A 13,483-nucleotide genomic window follows, 5' to 3' on the forward strand; every position below is an offset into this window, starting at 1 on the left:
AGAAATCGCAACACGCAAATATTATTAACGTAATGAATTTTCGGGAACACATTTGTATTGGTAACACATTTTAGTTACTTAACATTCCACGAGACAGTCCACAGCACACTTGAAATGCTGGCACATTAACAGCCGGTGTAAACGCCAGAACGTTGCATGTAAGCATGGAAACGTGCGTGCATTTTGCTGTACACGTGCCGGATGTAAGTTTGAGGGATGGAGTTCCAAGCCTGTTGCACTTGATGGTACAATACAGGAACGGTTAATGCTGATTGTGGATGACGCTCTAGTTGCCGTCCGGTGATGACTCTGTGTACTCGATTGGATACAAATCTGGTGATCGAGAAGGGCGAGGGATGTCGGTTTGAGGGATGCAGTTCCATGCCTGTTGCACTTGATGGTACAACACAGGGAAGGTTAATGCTGATTGTGGATGACTCTATGGTTGCTGTCCGGTGATGACCCTCTGTACGCGATTGGATACATATCTGCTGATCGAGAAGGGCGAGGGATGTAAGTTTGAGGGATGGAGGTCCATGCCTGTTGCATTTGATGGTACAATACAGGGACAGTTAATGTTGGTTGTCGATGACGCTGCAGTTGCTGTCCGGTGATGACCCTATGTATTCGACTGGAGACGTATCTGGTGATCGAGAAGGCCGAGATAACATGTCGACATTCCGTAGAGCATGTTGGGTTACAACAGCGGCATACAGACGAGTGTTATCAAGCTGGAAAACACCATCTCGAATGCTCTTCATAAAAAGCATCGCAACATGTCGAATTACCAGACTCACTAACAATTTGCGTCATGGTGCGAGGGATAACCACAAGAGTGCTCCTGCTGTCTTATGATATCTCAGACCGCAACTCCAGATGTAGATCTAGCACTCAGACAGGTCGGTTGCAGGCCCTCAACTGCCCTCCTTCTATTCAACAGACGGCTATCACTGGCACCGCGGCAGAAACAGGTTTCATCAGAAAATTCAAGAGACTTCCATCCTGTCCTCCAATGAGCTCTCACTTGAAACCACTGAAGTCGCAAATGGCGGTGGTTAGGTGACGCGGGAATGCATATTACAGGGCGTCTGGCTCGTAGCTGTCCTTACAGTAACACATTTGTAAAAGTTCATTGTTTCAGTGTGGTGTCAATTACCGCTCAAATTGCTGCTGCAGATCCTTTTTGAATGACACAGGGCCGTACGCCGAGCACGATGGTATTCGCTCGCGGTAGTGCAACGTGACCGTCTAGAGCCCGGTCTTCCTACGATCGTGCACTCTCGTGACCACCGCTGCCAGCACTCATGTACAGTGGCTACATACCTGTCTTGTCTTTCTGCGCCGGCCGGAGTGGACGAGCGGTTCTAGGCGCTACAGTCTGGAACCGCGCGACCGCTACGGACGCAGGTTCGAATCCTGCCTCGGGCATGGATGTGTGTGATGTCCTTAGGTTAGTTAGGTTTAAGTAGGTCTAAGTTCTAGGAGACTGATGACCTCAGCAATTAAGTCCCATAGTGCTCAGAGCCATTTGAACCATTCTTTTGTCTTTCTGCAGTATCGCAGAAGGAACATGCAGCTTCTCGTAGCTCTATTACACGACCTCATTCAAACTCGGTGAGATGTTGATAATGGCATCTTTGTCGCCTTAAAGTTATTCTCGGTTGACATCAAATCATCAACCTTAACGGTACCCAACGCTCACAAACCTTACGACGTCTATTTAAAGCAAATCTGATGTACCTTTTCGTAGAAGCGTCAGTCTTATGTGACTGGTGTGAATTTTGAATAGACATCATCTTCCTGATGTAGAAATACGCCTACCGACTTTGGTTTATGTTGCACAACTACATGGCCGTGCTAAAATCTTTTCCATCACTACATTAGTCAATTTCGGGAGACAACAACGCACTTCTGTGAAACACTATCTCTGTCCTTCATAACAGCCTCAAAGTGGAGAGATGAGTCCATAAGTTCCTTAAGGGAGGTAGGACGTCAAACGGGCCAACTTGGAGCAGGAGAGGCACCACAGCACGTTTTAATTTCCACTGTCTATACTTTTACAAAAAAATTCATAAAACTTTGTCAGCATGACCAGGAAGGATTCAGAATTCACACTCATAGCAGTGGAAGTTCTACAACATAACGAAATAATTTCTTTTACACGTGAATTTTCACCTTTTTTCACTTACTAATGGCAGTATTTGTTGCTATAGGTACACTTTTCTTCATATGTAAGAGAGATTCTTTGATGAATTGTGCACAGCATACAAACCATACTTAAAGGTGTATGAAACTCCTGTAATGCCTCTCCTGATCCAAGTCGGCCTGTTTGACGTCCTACCCCTCTTAATTGACGTATTTCACTAATAATTAGAGCCCAAAAAGCTACAAAATTGCACGGATGTTGATTTCCACTATCCGTCCGCTGTTACGATGGACCTGTTGGAACAGTGGTAATGTGCATGCCTAGAAAACGAGAGATCTCATCATTGTTTATCAATCGAAATAGGGAAATTTTTAATCAGCTTCCAACGTTCACCCGTCAAAGGAGTGAAGAATCGCCAAGAACGACACGTTGTTTGGATTCCACGGTACACTGTAAGCCCCCTGTGCTCTGGATAAATGGGGTGAGAAACAAGCGAGTGGCCGAAGTCGCTTCCAGTTTCAAGATTTGCACGAGGCCAATGACTCACCTGCAGTTATTATTATCTGGTGCTACAGATACTCCCAAAAATTTATTATGGTACAGAGATCGGGTGATTTAGTAGGCCAATCGAGGTGCGGTAAGGTATTTTAATTTTTACCAAACAGGAATATACAGTATGTGCGCAGCCCTGTGAATACTGCTGTTGTCGTCTTCGGAGTGTCTTCAGCCTTCTCACATAAGAAGAATATCCCTGAGCTGCTGCCATTCTCGACAAAAACCTACACACGCTGTGGACTGAATGCTTCATTGAGCCATTGCTTATCTCGACGCCCTGCAGCATTTGGGAAAAAGCAAAATCGCTGTTCGGCTGAACCACGATAAACGCCTCCTGTCTTTTGTTCTTTGGCTTATTGAAGGCGTGCAGTTTGTCACTGAGCAATGGCGTTTTGCGAGATACCCCATCGTAAATCATCCCTACATGTAGTTCACTTCGCAAAATTCCTATCGCATTGAAATTAACTGTCGTTGACACTCGTTAGGGTCGGTGTCGATGAAGATTTTTTTGCGTCAAGAGTTCTTCTGCAGTGCTACACGGCTGCAACTGTCATAACATTCTACATAGGCATATCTGACAACTTTACTCGCGTTGAGGTCACGGACGCTCTTTTCCGTCATTATGTCAGTCTCCATGACGACCCGTCCTATTGCGCTTACTGCATTCAACCGCTTGCCAAGCACAAACCACATTGCTCGTCAATCTCTGATCCGTAACAGATGGGGCTTCTAGAGGGAATAGAGAAGATCTAAGGCGGAGTAGTGAGTTTCATCACAAGTTTGTTTAGCAAGTGCAAACGAGTGGAGGAGATTCTTAGCCAGCAACATTAGCAGGCGCTGAAAGAGAAGCGTTGTGCTTCGCGGTGCATTGTTAATTTCCGAGACTCAGCGTTCCTAGAAAATACAGGCTATATTCCTTCGTCCTACATATATCTCGTGAAAAAACCATGGTGTTAAATTAGAGATTCTAGTTCACATGGCGGCTTAACGACAGTCGTTTTTCCTTCCTGGAACAGAAACGGAAATATTGACCACCGTACTCCGTACACAAAGTACCTTCCACCTCAGACGATGAGTTGGTTTACAGCGTATAAATGTAGAGACCGATGTTTGTTCCTTCATCTGACTAGTATTCTTTAACATTTTTCCATTCCGCCTCGCTGACCCCGCAATATCTAGACTCATCCTTTGCTTTTCCCTTCTAACATCCCTACCACACAAAGGTCAAAAACTAATTATGATTGTACTGTTGCTCACGCTGCTAAATATTGCAATTTCGGGCAACAACAAAGTTATATTATGTGGCATGTGTCATTAGAGCGCAGTTAATAAAGTCATTTCTTGAAATAATGGATAAACTAGGCACTCATCTTTTCGTGTTTCCCACGCTGGTCTCGTTGTGAACTCATGGCTCAATCGTCGAAAATCTAGGTAGTGATGATTCCAAGCTCGGATGCAAAGAGGCCTAGGTGTTATTCTGCGATATTCAAAAGTTTTTAGATGTGTCTCATAAACCATTATTGAAGATTAAACTTTTGCAAGTTAGGATAATGATGATGTAAAAAAGTAATCAGCACTCCGAATTTAAGTTACACTTCTTTTTTATTACTTTTGTTGTAATATCACGTAACTCGTTCCAAAACACCATTTCACAACATAAAACATACTTGAAAACATCTTCCTCACTGTTAAAGTTAACATTTCATAAACTGTCTACAATTTGCGTCTTTTTAACACGACGACCAAAGCTTGACTCTCTAATAACCGCTTACGCGCCCAAAAATCAGAGTTACAAGTACGTCAAAGGTCATAGTGACAAAAGAAAGAATACACATAAGGATAATATCATTGCAATATATATCGATGTATCGAAGTACCTCTACATTAATGAAATCAAATCTGAATGTTGTCACAGAAATATGTTAGTTATTTTACAGAAACACAGTAGAATATTGCTGGTATCGTGAGGTTGAGGTGAGGTGCCGTAATGGTTACGTAATTCAAGGACCATTACACCCTCTTCATAATTTACAGCTTCTCACCCCCACGCCTCCCCCCTCCCAACCATTTCGATTTCTGACGTATAACACTCCGACTGGTAGAATTTAGTTTGTTATTCCACTTTTTCTCATGGTTGCCTTCCCCTTGGTAGTCCCGTCCCGGCGGCCCGAATCTTTTGCCAGTGAAGAGGTCATCATGATACTCTTTCGATTACAGTTCACAGGTCCTGTGGATTTTCAGTACGTGTCTAACTCAATGGTTTTCATAGCCTTCCTCAACCTCATACCGTTGATCACTGCTGATTCTTCCGCGTTGTAGGCATAATTTCTCACCCCTCGAGGCAGAACGTGGCCTCAACCGGCGTCCACTCTTTTGTCGATCATTATCAGAGCGATTCTGACTTCTTATACCGAACGCCTTCTGTTGTCCTTACAAATGATTTTTACTCGAAACCTGAGCAGCTGGTTTCGAACATAGTATCAAGGGTGTTCTTTTTAGTAGGTGCAGAGAGAGAGAACTAGAGGACTTGGTTGGTAGATTAAGGAAAGGTAAATGCGCAATGAAACAGAGATGACAGTCTTTGACAAACTGCCTATTGGGTTTGAGAATGTCGGCCGAAGAAACCGAGCCAGAAGCCAATAGGCAGTTTGTCAACAAGCGGCCACAAAAGCGTTAACGTTTTTTATTACGGTCTTTATTTCAACGTAGCGTACAAATCGTTGCATTATTACAACTATTAGCTAGAAGTGTCACCTAGACGCTGTACTTACCCCTTTGCTCTGGCTAATTAGGCACGTAATCGGGCTCACTGTTTGATTTCGTCCCCCGTTGTCATCGCCAAAGGCATCGATATACGATCTGTATTCAATTACTGTGTAACTACCTCGTGACTAATATAGAGGCACTACTGTAGACACCTGTGTCGCAAACTGCGGAGCTAAACGTACTACTGGTGTAACACGTGACACTCGATTCGAGAGGCATCATTGCAGAATCGTACGAATAAACCAGGCTTAACTCGTGTGTTTTACAGTAGCTAAATGTGTGCTGCGCTAGGTATCAGCCTCTGCAGCAGACTAGTGCTCTGCAAGCCAACGGTAACAACGTTTTTTTATTGTAAAAAAATAAAAAAGAACATTTCCTGATTTGATGTGGCCTTTCACGAGTTCTCCTACAGTACAGAAACAAGACTGCCCCCGAATGGCGGCACGTAGCCTCATACGAAGAATAAGGTTTTCAGTTTCGCAGGACATTAGTTTTAGGGACACGAAACATGGTGGCAGAAGATTGGTACTGATGAATGCCTTTGCGACTTTCCTTAGAATAATTAAGTGTACTTCTCTAAGCTCCTTTCCTTGGTTTTAGTTTTGTTTTGCTTTAGGGCGCAAAAAAATCTGGGGTCATTTTCACCCAAGTGAAAACTATAGAACACGAACACAGAGAGGAGTTAAACGACTATACGTCAGTCTCAATTGACAAAATGGAAGACAGCTAAAAACAGGCACGTGGGAAAAGGGCTAAAAAGGACATCATAAAGAAACAGAAGTCCAAAACTAAAACTTAAATGGCCTTCGCTATATTGCTTGTCATTTGCTAAAACGGCCGATAACTCAGACGGCAAACCCAAACAGGAACGCAAAAGTTTAAAAAATGGACATTCCATCAGGAAGTGGCTGACAGTTTAATCTTGAGTACAATGTGGACAAAGTGGTGGGGTAGCGCCACTTACCAAATGACGATGGCTAAAAAGGCAGTGCCCAATACGCAGCCGAGTTAAAATAACCCCCTAACGTCGGGAGGACCGAGAGGAGGTCGTTAGAGGAGGTCGTCCAAGCCGCTGGGAGAGGCTTAATAAGCCGGAACTTATTCCCATGAAGGGAGGACCATTGGCTAAAGGGACACCACCTCCGGACAGACGGCAACACAGAGATCATCGGAGGAAGCACAGGAACTAGCGGGCTGAGGTATGACGACTGCTGCCTTGGCAGCAGCGTCAGCAGCCTCGTTTCCTGGCAGACCGACATGACCAGGAACCCACAGAAACATCACACTGTCTCCACCAAGAGTGAGCAGTTGACAGTTTTCCTGGGCAGAGGACACAATTGAATAGGTTGTGTCGTTATATGTATTCCGTGGCCTGATACAAGGCGAAGAGCTCGGCTGTAAACACTGAGGAGTGTGCCGGAAGCCGATATCGAAAGACACGGGTGCCAACGACGAAGGTACTTCCTACCCTACGGTCAGTCCGAGAGCCATCAGTGTATACAAAGGTACTATCGCGAAGCTCGATGCGAAGGTCATGAAACTGAAGACGATAGACCGAGGCTGGAGTAGTGTCCTTAGGAAGCGAATGAAGGCCAAGGTCCACACTGGGTGCTTCACGAAGCCAAGGTAGTGAAGGTATTACAGCCACTGGGAAAGGTGCAGGTAGTGTGAAATTAAGCCGCCATGGCAAGTGCAGAAAGCGGTTTCTAGGAAGTAACAGAAAAAGGACGAGCCCCATACTGACGATCAAAGGAATCATCAAAGAAGGAGGTATAGGATGGCAGACAAACAGCATGCATACCTGCTGAGGAGAAGGTCACGGCGGTAGGATAGGGAGTTCAGCAGCTTCAATATACAGATTCTCAACCGGGGTGGTGTAAAAGGCGCCCGTGGCCGAACGCACGATGGTCGATAGTGTTGAGACGGCTTAAGAGGGATCGGTGTGCAGACGCATAAACGAAGCACCCATACTAGAATTTCGAACAGACAAGGGTCCGGTACTAACGGAGGAGGGTGGTTCAATCGGCACCCCAGGAAGTACCATTGAGGACACGTAGGATGTTGAGGAACCGCGCACAGCGGACTCCCAGGTAAGATACATGGGAGGACCAAGAGAGTTTATTATCGAGCAAGAGACCCAGGAATTTCGTAGTTTCAACGAACGGAAGGGCAACAGGCCCAAGATGTAAAGATGGTGGGAGAAACCACTTCCGTCGCCAGAAATTCATACAGACGGTTTTGTCTTTTTATACATAAAGAAGACACTCAACCTACCTAATGTAGCAGTAAGATACACGGCGAAGCACACAAGATAATATAATCGGAAGAATCCAGCTGAAATATATTGTTCCGGGAAACCTGTGGGCCAGGTTCCAGCGAGCGGAGTGACAAGGCAGGGAAATCTTGTGACTGCACAGCGAGGCAGCCAGTCTAGCCGATAAATTGTGCACATTGAGTATTCAGCGTGCGGCGCCGAGGGAAGAATTCGAGTTAAGGCCGCGCCAGGACGAGGAGGCGGCTGGCAGTGGCCCGTGGGTATGTGTGTGTGTGTGTGTGTGTGTGTGTGTTTGTGTGTGTGTGTGTGTGTGTGTGTGTGGTGTGGGGCGGAGAGGTGGGGAAGGGGGGGAGGGGGCGTGGCGCGCCCTGCTGCGGATTTACTGCGCCCGCGGGTACGCCGGCCATTCTGCGGTCGCCAGGTACGTCGCACTGGACGTGTCTCCCTCTCTCTGTGACGTCAAGTGTACTTAACTGCGAGAGGGCGCACTCTAGTCTAAGCAGCAGGTACGGCTTCATCTCTGATCGAAGTCTTATTGCGATGAAAACATTATACAGACGTCCTCAGAGAGGAGCGGGTTTTGAATGTCTATTCATGAACTTCTGGCATTCCTCCAGAACAATAAACTTAAGGGTGTAACTCCTAACCTAAATTGTCGAGTCACATTGTTATGGCCACCAATTAGTTTCAATTGACCAGTATCTTATAGTTAACAGTCTTCTAATTCGCCAAACTAAAGCACATATACAGGGTGATTATTATTAACGTGCGAAAACTTCCGAAGCGACATAGATGTCGTTGAGAGAAGCAGTTTAATGTAAGGCGCATTGAGTCGCAAATGTCGGCAAATACTCCAAAACTGGATGAGTTATGCTGAACATGTGACGTCATCAGATGACGTACCTCACTGCATGTCCAGCTGTTGGGCTTGGGCGTGAAGGGATGACTGAACGATGCAATATGAGCATTCGAGCAAACGATGCAAATTTCGAACATCTTTCGTAAATGTGATCTGTTGTAAATGTAGAATATACAGAATTAGTGTCCTCTCTCTAGCCAAATAAAAGCTGTTCCCATTTGCTGTGTCTTTCCTTTTGTCCCTTCCTTTTTCGTTTACAGATGCTATTTAGTAAGGAAAACGTTCATCATTTACTGGTAACGATGCAATTCGTATTCTTATACCCATTTACTTGTGAACTAATACGGTGGGTTTTCGTTGCACTATACTTTACAATATGCGAGAGGAGATGGCGGGAGGGCAAATGAAATAATGAATATTCCGTCAATGTAAACACCTAATGCAAGACTCGTGAGCTCCCGGAGCTGAAGTCGTGCACGTGGGCCCAAACCCACACCGACGTGAATAATTGACTTGGGTTGGGGTGATCAAGTGCGACAGACCGACAGGGTTAACCATTGGTGACGTACAAGTACAACGTCTGTCATCCATTTTTAAGTGTTTCCCAACATTTTCGACCCTATGTGTCTAATATTAAAATACTTGTATCAGCATCATCTATGTCACTTCAGAGGTTTATACATACTTAGGACTACTGACACATCAAAAGCTAGCATATTCTCTTCCAAATCATCCAAGCCTGAATGGACCACAAGTACTAAACTGCAGAACAGAGGAACAGAATCCACGACTGTCACTCACACACAGAAGGTCTTCCTCACCTATGAAAATGTTGCAGGAATCTTCTGTCCTGCCAATAGTACCAATCCCTTTCAATGCGGCGAATCAGAATTCTATTACAGCGATGCGTTATGCAAATCAACCTAATTTTGTGTGAAAATTAGAATCAATTTGATAACTAGGTCAATTAAATTTCAAATTAAATCCAGTCGAAATTGAAAGACTACAGAAACACACGTTTATTTTCAGTTTCAATACAACAACAGTGATTGCGGAGGTGATTACTTCATTGTCTTCCATCTAGAGACTATGAGATACTTCATTGCATGTACTGCGTATGGGCTAAGGCGATTTTTTCTTGTTGTGCCAACCACAGAAGAATCATTCCAGTTGCTGCAGATTTGCGGCGGCCTCTGTTGACAGAGAGAGTGAGGACGGATGTTAGACATAACTGTGCATTGTGCTGTATCTGCTTCCTGGAGAGACTGTCAGCTAGGGTCACTCTTCAACATTTTTCTGGTAAGAAAGTCCGCGAAATGTTTTTTCTGATGGAACTTGGCCACTTTTCTCTGGACCATTTTTAAGAAGAAAGTTTCTAAGGGAGGTGCCTATCACGAACACTTTCTAAAAGACGTGTGCAGTTCCTAGGAACACACTTCTTACATCTGTCCGGCATCTATCCTAACATTGTTTCACTTTCTTTTTCTGTTTCTTTGTTCCCAATCTGGAAATAGCACGTAGAAGCCGACGAATGTAAGACATCTTGATTGACTGGGATATTATGTAAAATTTTTAGACGCAAGTTTCTGGATGAAGAGTTTCAGTACCCGTGACTGGAAGGAGAGCATTTTTCCTTCGTGATGGGAGTCTGCTTAATTTTTTTATGGGTAGAACAAAAATGTTTCTTTTTGATTGGCGATTACTGCTTGAGCCGCAGGAAATGTCCGCAGAACTGAATGCAATCTGATCTTCTAACTGCACTTCGCATTTTGCTCTGAGTAGAGCGACTTCATGCACAACTTGCGGAGGGGACACTTCAGCCTGTGTTTGCAGCAGTCACTTCACGTCTTAGACACTTCGTGTTCCGCAAGCTACTGGGACACTCCGCGGCCACACACTCAAGATGGAGACTTCAAGTAGCAGACTGATGAGTCCACCCTCTTCTGAGGGGGATGCAGCAGCGCCACACACACAGCTACTGATTCACTCACGCGGTGACTCATTACCGACCAGCCCAAACCACTAACATAAACTTGAAATTAACAGACGGTATTGATCGCATAGGCATCTTTTAAGAAGAGACTTTTCGAAATTCTACCCCTAAGAGGGTGAAATAGGTGATGTAAAGTTTTATGATGGTATTTCATAGGGAAGTTATTTTTAAAGCTACATATAAGATAATTTTGGTTTTTGAGTTAGAAAAAAAAGTCTCAGTGTTTTTGGAAATTCAAAAATCTAAGGCAGTGAAGTAAGGGATGAAAAACGTAGAGAAATTATTTCATTATGAAAGCATTTTCAAAGCCAAAGCTACGAAAATTTACATTTGGGTTCTCTGTTATAAATATAAAAATCAGGTATTTCACTCTTTTTTAGAAATTCAGTCCCTTAAAGGAGTGAAATAGGGGATGAAAATTTTTAAGAAAATACTTTGTTACATTAAGAAAGCTTTGAAGCTAAATCTATGACAACTGGTACTTTATTCCTCGGTTAAATGTAACAAAAATATGTGTTATGGAACGCATGTTTGTATGGAAATTTCACTACAAGAGCCCAAAAGCCTTGTACTTCACCCAGCAGAATCGGTTTTTGGCCAGATGTGCAAATGATCATGCTTCTCTGGCTTCAGTTACCGTGAAATGTTTAGAAGGTGCTGCAGTTTGTGAACAACATAAAAATTCGATCAAAGGAAAAGAAATAAAATCCATGAAATGTATTCGCAATGGTGGATATGGACGACAACTAGCTGTATGTAATATGTAATATTGACGGTAATGAAAATTTTTGCATGACCGGAACTCGAACTCGTATTAGCCGCTTATGGCGAGCGGTCACCTTACCATTTTTTTTTTTATTTTACACTTTCAAATATTGAAATATGTTCCGGAAACTCAACTTAACTGTAATGGTTATAAATGTACTACCTAACGCGCCATAGGAAAATTCGTCTCCCACCGGGATCTAACACGGATTTTTCACTTATCGCGAGTAGACACCCTACCACTTTCGTTCCTGGTGCCCGAAGCGAGGGGTGGAGGCAAGGTGGGCAAGGGTCGCAACCCGAGGCCTGGTCCCCGTGTCCCGTTCCTAACCTCCAGGAACCACGGAAAGCATAGGGCATGTCGAACTGAGGCACAATGAACATCAGTGATTCACGTATTTATTTTCCTTTTTTGGTTTTTGTTTTCTTTTTAAATTAACATGAGCACAAACGAGAATTGCAGGAAACCGACCTCAGGAGGAGGAGGGGGTGGACGCATCGAGATGTCAGACTCAATAAGACTATCGACGCATATATTTTTGAAGTCGAACATTCCGATGACGAGAGAATATATCGATTCTATGTGTGGAAGAAGGAGGGATCAACTCTTCATGGCAGGAACACCCCAGCTCAGAAATAGGGTAAGAAAGGCACTGCGCCGGCCAGGGTGGCCGAGCGGTTGTAGGCGCTTCAGTCTGCAACTGCGCGACCGCTACGGTCGCAGGTTCAAATCTGCCTCGGGCATGGATGTGTATCAAGTCCTTAGGTTATTTAGGTTCAAGTATTTCTAAGTTCTAGGGGAATGATGACCTCAGATGTTAAGTCACATAGTGCTCAGAGCCATTTGAACCATTTGAAGACACTGCAAATGAAATTGGAGAAAAACTTTCTGCATTTGGCATTGTATACAACTGCACAATGTCGCTCATTAAGGAAGTTCCAAAGTCATGGTAGTGACCTGCGTGTCCCCAAATCCACTTCACGAAGTTGGTCAACGCTTGCGGGAAGTGCCCCGCGTCCGGAAAGAGGAGCAGTTCAGTAGGTATCTGATGAGGAGTGTATGGATAATTAGGGCCAACGTATGTCGCACCAGTCACCAGACACCTCTTGCCGATCTGCACACTAGGCGATGATCGTCTGTGTCCAAAGCATCACAGGCGACACACAATGGGGTGTCTGAGAGGTGAATCCTGTGATGGTGTACTTGCCTCCCATTGACAGTAAGGTACCATGCAGACTGGATGTCAGTCTCAAGATAAGGAGCGCACAATGATCGCCAAATGGCACGCCAGTCGACCGACGTGGGGATGCTTTCCCTCAACCACATTGAGTGACCTGCTGCTGAAGAGAGTCATATATCGCCTTCGTGAGTGTGAAATGCGATGGCATTATTGCAGTACGGACTTAGCTCTGGCAGAGGAAAAAATGGTGGAAGAAGAGCGGCGGGGCGTGAGTTGTGCAAGGGTCTCCAGCAGCAGGCTGGTAAGGCACGTGGAATAACGGCGTCACAATGCAATGCGAGAGGCAACGAAAAGGGCTATTGCTAAGTCAGGCACATTATACAGACCTAAACCACCCCCGCACTGGGTGAGGGTGAGGGTCACGCATCTCATCTTGAACAGCAAGCCGTGGCAAACGAATGAACCCAATGCCGCTAGCAAGCGGCATGCCACGGGTGGTGGAGTAGGAGGTGAGTGTGCCACGTGGGGGATACATGACGCCAAATATCATTTACATATTGTGACCGTTGCAGAAGATCGAGTGATTTCAGAGCCTAGTTGGGAAAGTAGGCGCAAACAGTTGAGGGCGATTATGCGCCCCATATCAGTTTTGAAATCGAGTACTAAGCATAGGATAGTATAAACTGCACGTAAAGGAGCAGCGCTGTCCGCAGGAAGGCCAGCACCTACGCTATTGCGGCCGTTAAGGCAGCCACTAGAAGCTCCGCCGTAGGTGGTAACTCACGTCGGTAACTCCCTGACCTCAGCATCGCTACGGAGAATGATGTCGAGATCTTCTGCATAAGCAGTGCAGCTAAATAAATGTGGCCTCCGAGAGCCATCACAGAGAGGCTTTGACGGAGCCCGCAGAGCAACTGTTCTATGGGGAAAGCATACAACAGTA

This window comes from Schistocerca piceifrons, chromosome 2 (assembly GCF_021461385.2).
Source record: "Schistocerca piceifrons isolate TAMUIC-IGC-003096 chromosome 2, iqSchPice1.1, whole genome shotgun sequence".
NCBI classification, from domain to species: domain Eukaryota; kingdom Metazoa; phylum Arthropoda; class Insecta; order Orthoptera; family Acrididae; genus Schistocerca; species Schistocerca piceifrons.